Source organism: Ursus arctos, unplaced genomic scaffold (genome assembly GCF_023065955.2).
Source record: "Ursus arctos isolate Adak ecotype North America unplaced genomic scaffold, UrsArc2.0 scaffold_9, whole genome shotgun sequence".
Lineage (NCBI taxonomy): Eukaryota > Metazoa > Chordata > Mammalia > Carnivora > Ursidae > Ursus > Ursus arctos.
Window position 1 is genome coordinate 34,500,247 of NW_026623111.1, and position 13,988 is coordinate 34,514,234.

Here is a 13,988-nt window from a genome sequence, read left to right on the forward strand (position 1 = left end):
TTGTTTCATTTGTTCCTGTTAATGTGTATGTTTCTCTGTCTGTTCATCTCTAACAACCAAACTCTTACCAGGTTCTCAAGGCTCAGTTTATGCAGATCTTTGGTTTCTTAAAGCAAATCCATTTAACTCTACATTTAACTTTTATCTTCATTCTGGTCATCTACTCACTTTTCTTTTTTTTATTTTTGTAAGATTATTTATTTATTTATTTATTTATTTATTTATTTATTTGACAGAAAGAGAGACAGCCAGCGAGAGAGGGAACACAAGCAGGGGGAGTGGGAGAGGAAGAAGCAGGCTCCCAGTGGAGAAGCCTGATGCGGGGCTTGATCCCAAGACCCCAGGATCATGCCCTGAGCTGGAGGCAGACTTTTAATGACTGAGGCACCCAGGCGCCCCTCTACATACATTTCTTTTTTTTCCCCCCCATTTTCCTCTATCTTTTTTTTTAATTTTTTTTTTTTAAGATTTTATTTATTTGACAGAGATAGAGACAGCCAGCGAGAGAGGGAACACAAGCAGGGGGAGTGGGAGAGGGAGAAGCAGGCTCATAGCAGAGGAGCCTGATGTGGGGCTTGAGCTCATAATGCCGGGATCACGCCCTGAGCTGAAGGCAGACGCTTAACCGCTGTGCCACCCAGGTGCCCCTTTTTAAAAAAAATTTTTATTATGTTGTGTTAGTCACCATACGGTACATCCTTAGTTTTTGATGTAGTGTTCCATGATTCATTGTTTGCGTATAACACCCAGTACTCCATGCAATCTATATAAATTTCTAAGATAGCTCCAAACAAAATCCACCTGGATGGCTCTTTGATTGCTTTAAAGTTTCATTTCCAACAATGAAGATAATTTTTCCAAATACTACTACTGATGTTAATGATGACGATGATGATAATAATGGTAATAATAATAATAATAATGATAATAATAGGTGACATTGAGTACCTACTGCATTCTAGGCACTGTGATAAGCCCCTTAACACTGTGATAAGCCTCTTCTTTATCCAATACCCATATTTCTCAGCATATTGATTTCCATACTATAAATCATTTTAACTGTCTGTAAGTGGTGAGCTCACGGTAACTCCAAATATAGTCTTTGTTGTTGTTCACCTTCTGCGTACCCTATAGGTGAATATATATGAACTGCATCAATTGGTTCCATGGCTTTCTAACTTCCATTTGAGTTTGGCCAACAGCGGGCATCAGGAGATCAGAGAAGGGGGTGCTGCGGTGTTTTTTCCTCTGCCTTCCACACTACGACATCCTTTAGGTTGGCTTACTTTCTCTAATGACTGCAAATCCTTTTACTCATCCTTGTAGGTTACTTATCTCAAGTAACACCATTCTAAGCAATTTTTCATGAAGACTCCCTGGAATTATTTTATCATTTGATCACCATCATTCCACTACTGAGTGAAGCCTCTTGTTATCGCAGAACAGATGAAGTCTTCCTGCTCCTTTCCCAATAACAAATTACAATTTTAAGTATTTGTTTAATATTTATCTTCCCCATTAAAATAGGTTTCTGTCAGTTAATTTCTGCTTGATCACATAGCACCTAGTCATTAGGAAACACTCAAATAATGTTGAAAGAATATTTGTTTACAAAGGCAATTTGAGGGATGTATATTATGGCGAAACAGGATTAGAAGATGAGATAATTTATTTTGGGGTAAAAGAAGCCTTTTAGGAAGAAGTGAGTTCTAAGCAGAGGCTTCTTTATATGTCATATTTCCTAATGTCCTCCAGGTCGACTTTGCTTGTATTCTTTCGGATTCACATGACATTTTGTTTTTTCTTATAACATGTATCCAAATTCTATTTTGTATTCTTTCTGTTTGTTTGCATAAATTTTTTAAAGTTTTAATTCCCAGTATAGTTAGCATATGGTGTTATATTGGATTCAGATGTATAATATAGTGATTCAACAATTCTATACATTACTCTGTGCTCATTATGGTAAGTGTACTGTTAATCCCCTTCATCTATTTCATTCATTCCCCAACCCACGTCCCCTCTGGTAATGATCAGTTTGTTCTCTATAGTTAAGAGTCTGTTTTCTGGTTTGTTTCTTTTTTAATTTGTTTTGTTTCTTAAATAACACAGATGAGTGAAACCACATGGTATTTGTCTTCTGACTGACTTATTTCACTTAGCATTATACTCTCTAGATCTATCCAGTTGTTTCAAATGGCAAGATTTCATTCTTTTTTATGACTAAGTAATATGCCATTATATATATATTATATATATATAATATATAAAGAAGTGATATATAAATATTTATTGATTAGTGGTTTATAAATATATAAAGAAGTTATACACACACACACACACATACATATATATAGTTAAGAGTCCATCTATGGATGGACACTTGGGTTGCTTCCATAATTTGGTTATTGTAAATAATGCTACAATAAACATATGGGTGCATATATCCGTTCAAATTAGTGTTTTCATGTTCTTTGGGTATATATTCAGAAGCAGAATTACTGGATCATAAGATAGTTCTATTTTCAATTTTTTGAGGAACCTCCATACTGTTTTCCGTAGTGGCTGCACCAATTTGCATTCCCCACCAACAGTGCAAGAAGTTTCCTTTTTCTCCACATCCTCACCAACATTTATTTCTTGTGTCTTTGACTTTCGCCATTCTGACAGGTGTGAGGTGATCTCTCATTGTAGTTTTGGTTTGCATTTCCCTGGTGATGAGTGATGTTGAGCATCTTTTCATGTCTGTTGGCCATCTGTATGTCTTTGAAGAAATGTCTGTTCATGTCTTCTGCCAATTTTTAATTGAATTATTCATTTGGGGGTTGTGTCATTTTTAATGTATTTTGGACACTGACCCTTTATTGCATATGTCATTTGCAAATATCTTCTCCCATTCTATAGGTTGTTTTTTAGTTTTGTTGTTTTCTTTGTTGTGTAGAAGTTTTCATTTTGATGTAGTGCAAATAGCTTAGTTTTGTTTTTGTTTTCTTTGCCTCAGAATAAATGTTCATGTGGCCAATGCCAGAGAAATTATTGCCTGTGCTCTCTTCTAGGATTTTTATCATTTCAGGTCTCACATTTAGGGCTTTAATCCACTTTGAATTTGTTTATGTTTATGGTGTGAGAAAGCTGTCCAGTTTCATTCTTTTACATGTAGCTGTTCAGTTTTCCCAACATTTGTTATAGAGATTGCCTCTTTTGTTGATGATTACTTGACCATATAATCATGGGCTTATTTCTTGGCTCTCTATTCTGTCTTACTGATCTTTGTGTCTATTTTTTGTGTTGGTACCATACAATTCTGATTACTATGGCTTTGTAGTATATCTTGATATCTGGGATTGTGATACCTCCAGTTTTGTTCTTTTTAAGATTGCTTTGGTTATTCAGGATCTTTTGTGGTTCCATATATTTCTGAAGATTATTTGTTGCAGGTCAGAGAAAAATGATGTTGGTATATTGATAGGAATTTTATTATATCTGTAGATTGCTTTAGGTAGAAGACTTGCTCTCTCAATTCATAAGTATGGAATATCTTTCCATTTGTTTGTGTTGTCTTCAATTTCTTTCACCAGTGTTTTATAGTTTTCAGAGTACAGGTCTTTCACCCCTTGGCTAAGTTTATTCCTATGTATTTCATTCTTTTTGGTGCTATTGTAAATGGGATTGTTTTCTTAATTTCTCTTTCTGCTTCATTATTTGTGTGTAGAAATGCATCAGAATTCTTTATATTGATTTTGTATCCTATGACCTTACTGAGTTCATTTATCAGTTCTGGTAGTTTTTTGGTGGAGTCTCTATATATAACATCATGTTATTTGAGAATAGTGAAAGTTTTCCTTCTTCCTTACCAATTTGGATGCTTTTTTTAATATTTCTTGCCTGATTGCTGTGGCTAGGACATCCAGTACCATGCTGAATAAAAGTGGTGAGAGTGGACATCCTTGTCTTGTTCCTGATTTTAGGGAAAAGCTCTCAGCTTTTCACCATTGAGTATGTTCTTAGCTGTGGGTTTTTCATATATGGCCTTTATTATATTGAAGTATGTTCCCACTAAACCTACTTTGTTGAGGGCTTTTATCATGAATGGATGTTGTACTTTGTCAAATGCTTTTTGTGCATCTATGCAAATGATCATGTGCTTTTTATCCTTTCCCTTGTTGATATGATATATTATGTTGACTGATCTGTGAATATCGAACCACACTTCCATCCCAGAAAGAAATCTCACTTGATTGTGGTGAATGATTGTTTACAGTGTATAGTTGGATTCAGTTCCCTAATATTTTGTTGAGAATTTTTTGCGCCTATGTTCATCAGAGATATTGGTCTCTATTTCCCTTCTTTTGTGGTGCTTTATCTGATTTTGGAATCAGGGTAATGCAAGGCTCATAGAATGAATTTGGAAGCTTTCCTTCTATTTTTTAAAAATAGTTCAAGAAGAATAGACATTAATTCTTCTTTAACCTTTTGGTAGAATTCACCTGTGAAGCTATCTGGTCCTGGACTTTTGTTTGTTGGGAATTTTTTGACTACTGATTCAATTTCATTGTTGGTAATTAGTCTGTTCAAATTTTCTTTCTTCCTGATTCACTTTTGGTGGGTTATATGTTTCTATAAATCAATCCATTTCTTCTAGGTTGTCCAGTTTGTTGGCATATAGTTTTTCATAATATTGTCTTACAATCCTTTGTGTTTCTGTGGTGTCAGTTGTTGTTTCTCCTCTTTCATTTCTGATTTTATTTGAGTCCTCCCCCCCCCCTTTGGATGAGTCTAACTAAAAGTTTATAGATTTTGATGCTCTTTTCAAAGAAACAGCACCTGGTTTCATTGATGTGTTCTACTGTTTATTTTTAGTTTCTATTTCATTTATTTCTGCTCTAATCTTTATTATTTCGTTCCTTCTACTGGATTTGAGTGTCATTCATTCTTCTTTTTCAAGCTCCTTTTGGTGTAGGGTGAGGTAGTTTGATATTTTTCTTGCTTCTCAAGGTACGTTTGTATTCCTATAAACTTCCCTCTTAGAACAGGTTTTGCTGCATCCCAGATTTTAGACTGCATGTTTTCACTTTCATTTGTCTCCATGTATTTTTTGATTGCCTCTTTGACTTTCTTGGCTGACCCATTCATTGTTTAGTAGCATGTTATTTAACCTCCATGTATTTGTGTTCTTTTCAGATTTTTTGTGGTTGATTTCTAGTATCATAGTCCTGTGGTTGGAAATGATGACTGGCATGACTTCCATCTTTTTGTAGCCAATTAAAGACAATCTTGTTGAGACTTATTTTATAAGCTCACCTTGTCTCATGGATACAGTTAGATAACACCCATACCTAATACCTAATATTTGAGCCTAATATTTGATCTATTTTGGAGCATATTCCATGTACACTTAAAAGAATGTGTATTCTGCTGTTTTTAGATGGAATTTTCTGAATATATCTGTTACATTCATCTGGTGCAATGCATCATTCAAAGCCACTGTTTCTTTATGGATTTTCTGTTTGTATGATCTATCCATTGATGTAAGTGGGTGTTCAAGTCCCCTACTATTATTGTATTACAATATCAATTACATCCTTTATGTCTGTTATTAGCTGCTTTATGCACTTGGGTATTCCCATTTTGGGTAAATATTTGCAATCGTTATAGCTTCTTGCTGGATTGTTCTCTTTATGATTATATAGTGTCTTTTGTCTCTTTTTACAGTCTTTGTTTTACAGTCTATTTTGTTCAATATAAGTATTGCTACCCCAGATTCTTTTCATCTCCATTTGCATGATAAATGTTTTTCCATCCCTTCACTTTCAATCTGCATGTGTCTTTAGGTCTGAAATGAGGCTCTTGTAGGCAGCATTAGATGGGTCTTTCTTTTTTATCCATTCCATCACCCTATATCTTTTGATTGGAGCATGTAGTCCATTTACAAAGTAATTATGGATAAGTATGTACTTATTACCATTCTTTTAACTTGTTTAATGGTTGTGCGGTTCTTCTCTGTTCCTTTATTCTGTTGCTCCCTTCTTTCATGATTTGTTGGTGCTCTTTAGTGATACACTTGGATTCCTTTCTCTTTATTTATTTTGCATATCAATTACTGGTTTTTTATTTGTAGTTACCATTAGGTTTGTATAGAACATCTTCTGTCTATATTTTCTGGGTTATTTACACTGATACGGGTGTTAACTAATTGTATCCATGAGACAAGGTGAGCTTAGGATCCTCCTATTCTACCATCTTCCCTGGAAGTCTCTACTTTGTGTTCTTACTCTTGATGTACTTGGCAACCCACTTAGCATCCCCACCCCACATTGATTATTATCTCTTTAAAGAATATAAGTCTTTCTTCACTCTGCATACTCTGTAGTATCTAGCAGAGACCTTGACGAAGAGGTGATATTTATTTTTTGATATAATATATAGATCTTAAGACTTAAGGCCAACATCATACCCCAAAGTTAATTAATTAGTTAAATACTAATTTGTTAAACACATTATATTTGCTGGACTCTGTTGTTTTACCTTTAACTTATAGTTGCTAAAATTTTCTGTTTCTTTCAAATAAACCACAACTGAGTCATGTCATTTAGTTTGTACCTTTTTGTAGCTAATTTTTGTTTTATGAATGCATAACTTTCACTTAATTCTGTTAAATTCATTTTGTTGCTTTTGGCCCTTTTTCTGAGATCCGAACTGGTAATTTCAGAATAATGTCACAAAGGTGAGGTAAACCCTCTATCCACTGACATTGAAAACATATCTGTTAATTCACTGAAAGAATGAAACATTTCCATTTGGCACACTCAGATAAAATGCAGGGTCTTGATGATGAAAACCCATCTGGGTATTTATCTTCCTTATATTATCTTTCCTTTTCAAATAAAAAGAAATATGCTGTTTGTATCCCATCTGTTCGATGTGTTGAATTGTGTCCTTCCAAAAAATATATGTTGAAGTCCTAACTCCCAGCACCTCAAGATGTTATCTTAATTGGAAATAGGATTTTAACAGAGATAATCCAATTAAAATGAGGCCTCAATCCAATGTGACTGCTGTCCTCATACAAAGGGTGTTTGGACACCGAGACAGACATGCACAAAAGGGAAATATGTGAAGACACAGGAGGAAGACAGCCATGTAACTGAGTTATCCATCTGTAAGTCAACACATGCCCAGGGGTCTAGCAAACATCAGAAACTAGAAGAGTTAAGAAAAGATTCTCCCCTAGAGCCATTAGAGAGTACGGCTCTGATGACACTTTGATTTCTCATTTCTAGCTTCCAAGACTGTGAGACAATTTGTATTGTTTTAAGCCACCCAGGTTTTGATACTTTCTTAGGGAAACTCTAGTGAATAATGGAGTCTGTAGGCAAGTATTTGAATGGTGTCTTTTCGCTCCTCTGCATTTCATGGTAGCCTAATTAATTTTCCTCATTTTATAACCACTAAAACTTCAAAAGGAAAGTTTCCAAAAATCAGCACCAATAAATATAACCTTATAGTGACAAAATAGTAGAATAATCAGAGTTCTAGACCAATGGAGTTTTCTAATATCATCCGTAAGTGTTAAGACTCAGATACTCAGATATTCATTTATGTACTTACAACGGGCATTTCACTTTTAAAAAATTTCTCTAAAGGCAAGACTTTATTTTAGGTGGTATTGGTACTATAAATTCAAAATAATCTACCTTAAAAATCAATAATAATTTCTGAAAGTTGTACAAAATAAATTATCTTTGCTTATTATAGTTATTTTATGAAGGCAAAACAATTAGGACTTTTGTATTGCTTTATAAATCATTTGAATTTATACAAATAATGTCATCAGTATTTACCCGTGTTTAATTCCACTCACTTTTCTTATCCTTTTTCACAGTGAGATTGTGATTCTGAATATTTTTCCTGACATAAGGTCTTTAAAAATGTTGTAACTGAATTTTTTCACTCACAAAGTGTAGCACCCTGCCTTAAGTCAATACTGATGCATTTGCTTTTGTTAATAATATATGGGCACCTACTCTCATGCAAGAGATGACCCTGAGCACTGAGCTTTTCTAAGTGCATGCAGTGCATTCTTAACCGACAGCTAATGGATTAACCTTAAAGTTGTAGATTTTATAATAGATTTGTAACATGGTTGTTTAGTACCTAGGTTGGTTGGCTGTATCCCATTATGTCTCCCTCGAGGGTGATATTCCAAATAGCCCCCAATAAAAGCAGCTCTCCCTACCCCAGTTCTAAGCGCAGATGCGTGTTCCTATGAGTACTTGTTCAAAAGAGATAATGTTCCATAAGTGGAGGTCAGCAGGTACAGACTTTATTCTCTAGGACTGTGATTTGGTTTCACTGTCTATGTCAGTACTCCGATTGAAACAATATGTGTACAGCAAAACCAGATTACTGGCATTTTGCTTGGAAGGAAAAGAACAAGTGTTGACAAGACCACTGAACCAAGCCATCTCTTTTCCCTTCTCTAATCATCTCATTCACAGTCATAATGTTTACTATGTTGATATCCAAGGAGTCTGTCTTAAGGAAACAGAGTGAGTACAATAGGAGAAAATCTAAGGTCATAGAAAGAGACTATAAAATTCTTATTTTCACTCTTATTTTTTATTAGATAAGGTGCTTTATGATCAAAGTCATATATCTTTAAGTCTGTTTTAGGACTATGCTTTCTAATGATACATTTATTTGTCAGTATCACCCTGTTTGAATGATTATTGATTCGTATTCCATGTCAATTAAGTTAAAGTGGAATATGACCCTCTTATTGTATTTTCTAAAATTTCATTCAGATATTTCATTTTATTACTTTTTAAGATTAATTTTTCAAGTTAAAAATATTATCTATTTTTATTGGGAGTTTATTTCATGTATAAATTACCTGGAGGACTAATGGAAAACTTTGAGGTTAGTTCACTTTCATTAAGAAAAATAATATTTTTTTCATTTATTTAATTCTTCTCTATCTTTCTGAGTCAGGTGGTGAATATTTTCAGATAAAGGGGGCTAATATGAATTAGTAATTGTATTTGTCTGATATGAACAAAGAGCCAACATATCATTAGTTTAAAGAAGACAGAGGTTTGTTTTTTCTCACGTAATTAAATCTGGATTTTGGTTGTCCAGGCCTGCTATTGTGGCTTTATGGTATCATCAGTGTTCCAGACTTCAGCTTTCCATTCTCACTGCCATTCTTAGGAAGTATCTTTCAGCTTAAAATTGCCTCAAGGTTGAAAAAGTGTGGCTTCAAAGCTCGCCATCGTATCTACAAACCAACTAACACATCTACAATCAGGAATAAATGGGAAGGAGGGGGGAAGGCAAAAAGAACCTGCTTAATGAGTAATCCCCCTGTAAGAGATTTACTGGAAGCCCCACCCAATGATTTCTGCTTATATATTATTAGGCATACCTGTTTTCAAATGTATCTTGGGAATACTGGGTTTTTCAATAGGCATATTTCTACTTTAAAATACAGTGAATCTTTAAAGAAAAAAAAAAAGTAAAATACAGTGAATCTTTCCAGGGATAAATAGATGTTGAGTGTTGGGGTTAACGTAGAGCATGAAATCAGCCATAATACCTGGCTTGCTACAATGTAACGCAGAGGCCCCCGAGGGCAGGGAAGGTTTTGGGGAAGGGCTAGGCCTTTGGAATGTGAGGCCTGCGTGCTGCTCTGTCCCTGGAATGCTGCCAGGAGTTGCCTTCTGGAAACTTTCCGAGCCAAACAGTCGCCCTGTGATCTAAGAGACGCAGGCATTATCCCTCAGGCTATGTTTAGCAGAACTCATAGAACTGGCCCAAATTAGCATACTGTATGTTCCCCCTAAACAGATCCCCCTAGTTTTCAGTAAGACCCCTTGTCAACATCATGTGCTTGAGGGACAGTGAAGGACCAATAAAAGTGGAAACAAAGAAGAGCAAAGGGTTTTCGTCTCTGAGCGTTGACCCCGTTGCCCTCCTCGTCTCTTTCACAGCAAAGTTTGGAGTCATTTTTCCTCTGTCGGTACAGGGATTGCTGGCCATTCCCCGCACTTAAGTAGGATCAATCCATGTGTGCATTTCTAACTCCCCCTCCAGCTTCTCCCCATTTTATATATTGAGAAAAATTCAGTATTGAAATTTGTTTTTAAAAATACTGTTATGAGAAACTGAATGACAGTAAAGCTACATAATTAACCTAATAACGAGTCGTCAGTTATCTTTGCTGTCTAGTGTTTTCCATCATCGGTCATTTACTGTTAGCTTTCCTGCTAACGAACAATGGCGATCTTGCATGACTGAAGCAGGCTCTGAACAATGTATCTGTTCAAAACGTGAATATGAAATGGACTTTTAAGTCACAGGTGCTTTTAAGATTTTTTTTATGCCTCCACTGACAATTACGCAATGGAATGACTCAATTTCTCCACTACTTTTATCAATTCGAACTACTGTTAGTTTTCTTCATACAGTATGCTATGACTTCATTTGGGTATGCCATACATGTTTGATTCATTTGTTAAATTCTGGTTTTATTATCTCATTAGCCTGAGAAAAAATAGTATGATAGTGTTATTTACCCTATCTTTTTTATTTCTTTTTTTTTTTTTAAGAATTTATTTATTTGACAGAGATAGAGACAGCCAGCGAGAGACGGAACACAAGCAGGGGGAGTGGGAGAGGAAGAAGCAGGCTCCTAGCGGAGGAGCCTGATGTGGGGCTCGATCCCATAACGCCGGGATCACGCCCTGAGCCGAAGGCAGAAGCTTAACCGCTGTGCCACCCAGGCGCCCCACCATATCTTTTTTATTTCTTATATTTTTATTATGTTATGTTAGTCACCATACAGTACATCATTAGTTTTTGATACCATATCCTTTTTGTGATGGCATATCACTCTCTCGATTTATTAAATAACTTAGGAAGTAAAAGTCTAAGTCTATGAAAATGTCTTTTGATCACAAATTAGCCCAGCATTTTATCAGAGTTCTGTCAGAAACAGAAATGACTCCTGGTATTGCAAAGAGGGGAAATTTAATAGCGGTAATTGGATATGCAGGTGATGGAAGACCTGAGAATTTATGCAGAGAAACCGGAGACAAGCCAGACAGTAGAAACAGCATGAACCTACTAACATGCCCAGGCTGGAGGGACACAGGAGATAATATTGTCTCAGTCTAAATTTAAATTTACAGTTGAAATGGAAATAGTATTTCTGTCCTGGGCTCTGCCCAGCCCGGTGGGAGTTGGGACCACGGCTGTTCAATGGTAGCCAGACCATGGAGTAGATACGCAAACGCTCTAGAGATAATGTCAGAAGTAGAGAGAAATTGGGAAAGACAGCACAACTTTTGATTTCCTTAAGTCCTCCAATCTGCCCACTAGCTCCCAATGACCAGACATCATTAAACAGAAGTCGGTAAGAAAGTCTGGGAAATGCAGTTTCCCGTGTTAAAATATCAAGGAAAGGGCAAGTAAATGAGTCTGAAAGAAAACGAGTGATAAACACTTCCCTCTGTTTTCCCTACGGATTAATTCTCTGTGCTTTTCTGCCGAATCCAGGGCTTTGAAGAGTGACTTTCATGGTCTACGTCACCCCCTCACCCTTTGACTTCCGTTTGTATTTACCCCTGGTTGAAGATTGAGGAGCTGAGAGAAAGGCAGTTGTGGCTATCAATTCTCCTAATTCCTTGTATGCCAGACATAGTCATGTACATGGTTGGTCTTTTTTTTTTTTTTTTTTTCATGGCTCTGGCCCTTCCTGGGTTCTAATAGCTCTGTTCTCCCATTTACCTCTTTGGGTTTAGATGTGGCGAATGTTCTTTGCTCTTACCGGTCCCAATGTAATTCATCATCCCTTATTGGCTCTTTTCATTCTGCAAATACATTTTTAAATACTCCAGTTAACTGTCTTCATGTAAACCCTTTGAATGTACCATCTATTTTCATGTTTATTACATGGGGCAAATGAGTTTTATCTTTGTAACCACTAGCATAATTCAGTGTGAGTACAGAATAATGGTCATTTTGACGTTTGGACTTGCCTATTTATCGGCAGCTGGACTTATTTAACAATATATTAGAAATAAAACTTTCATTTTAGGTAATTACTTGATGCAACTTTATCTTAAATACACATGCAAATATGAACAGTGGAATGGAATGGCATTGCTTAGTTACGAAATAGCACAGGAATAAACCTCAGAGAGGTCTGAAGCTCACTTTGCCAAGGGTTCTATCTGGAAAAATTGCATCATCCGGTCTTGTAGAAAACTGTTAAAACTGTTCTGTGGTTATTTTGTACTAGCTACATATAATTTGTGGCCAACCAATTACATACTAGTTTCTAGAATAAGCAAGCAGTATTTCTAATTTAGAAAGCTTCTTTGTGTCAATTAAAAAAAAAAAAAAGGAATGCAGCTTCTCTTGACAGTCACATCCATGTGGACACAATATTTGGGAGCTGGAAACATATTATATAAAGAAAAAATATCCTTTGCTTTGGGTAGACCCAGTTTCACCAGAGATTCCAGGTCTTCACAGCTGACTCAATAGATCACTCATGGGACAGAAGCTATTTACCAATCAAACCTAAGTATTTCAATATTTTAACAACCAATGTGGCTAGTTGTGTAAAGATTTCAGTTTGAGAAACATTGCTTTATGTGGCTATGATAAATCTTCTCTCTCTTCTATGTTGCCACACGTTATTAGCTGTAGGACCTTCTCTAAGCAAGTCTGTGAGGAAAGTAAACATTTTCCACGTAAGCAACTTATTCTTCCTGTGATTTTTTAATCACCATGTTTATTGCAACAGAAACTGTTTTCTAAAAATAATTTCTGGAATCTTTACCAAAATCATCATACCCTTGGATTGTTTTGTTGATTAGAAGAAAACACATAGAAACAGAGAATAGAAAAAATGTTGCCATGGGCTGGTGGGTGGAGTGGGAGAAATAGGAACAAGTTAGTAAAAGGTATAAACTTTCAGCTATAAGGCAAATAAGGCCTGAGAATCCAATGTAAAACATGGTGACTATTGTATAATTGCAATTTGTTAACAGAGTAGAATTTGAATATTTTCACCAAAAAAGAGAGAGACACGTGAGGCGATGAGTTAACTAGATTGAGAGAAGCCTTTCACAATGGGTATCAGATGCCCACAATGTACACTTTAAATATCTTACCATATTATATGTCGGTTATAGCTGAGTAAAACTGAAGTTAAAAAAGAACAACAACAAAGTAATCTACTTTCTTGAAAACAAACATGTTTTCTTTCTTTTTTTTTTTTTAAAGATTTATTTATTTATCTATTTGACAGAGATAGAGACAGCCAGCGAGAGAGGGAACACAGGCAGGGAGAGTGGGAGAGGAAGAAGCAGGCTCATAGCGGAAGAGCCCGATATGGGGCTCTATCCCACAACGCTGGGATCACGCCCTGAGCCGAAGGCAGATGCCCAACCACTGTGCCACCCAGGCGCCCCGAAAACAAACATGTTTTCTATAACCTATTTCTTAATAAAATTATAAGTAGAGAAATCTTGGCTTTAAATCTGCTTCCAACCAACCCTTGTTCCTGTTGCCCAAACACTCAGGTTTTTTTTTAATGTTTTTTTATTATATTATGTTAGTCACCATACAGTACATCCCTGCTTTCTGATGCAAAGTTCGATGATTCATTAGTTGCGTATAACACCCAGTGCACCATGCAATACGTGCCCTCCTTACTACCCATCACCAGTCTATCCCATTCCCCCACCCAAACACTCAGTTTTGATTGCCCTTTGGCACAAGTGGCAGATGGTGGCGGAGGCCTCTCTTGCTCCTTTTGGAGTTTTTTGTTATTTCACATATAAATCATTTGCTTTGTGGAACACCTGGATATACTTACACTCCCTGGATTTTTTTATTAAGAATTCTAGTAACCTCAGGAACCATTTAGACCCTGCAGCCTCTTGAACTTAATTATTTTCCGAAAGATCTTTTACATG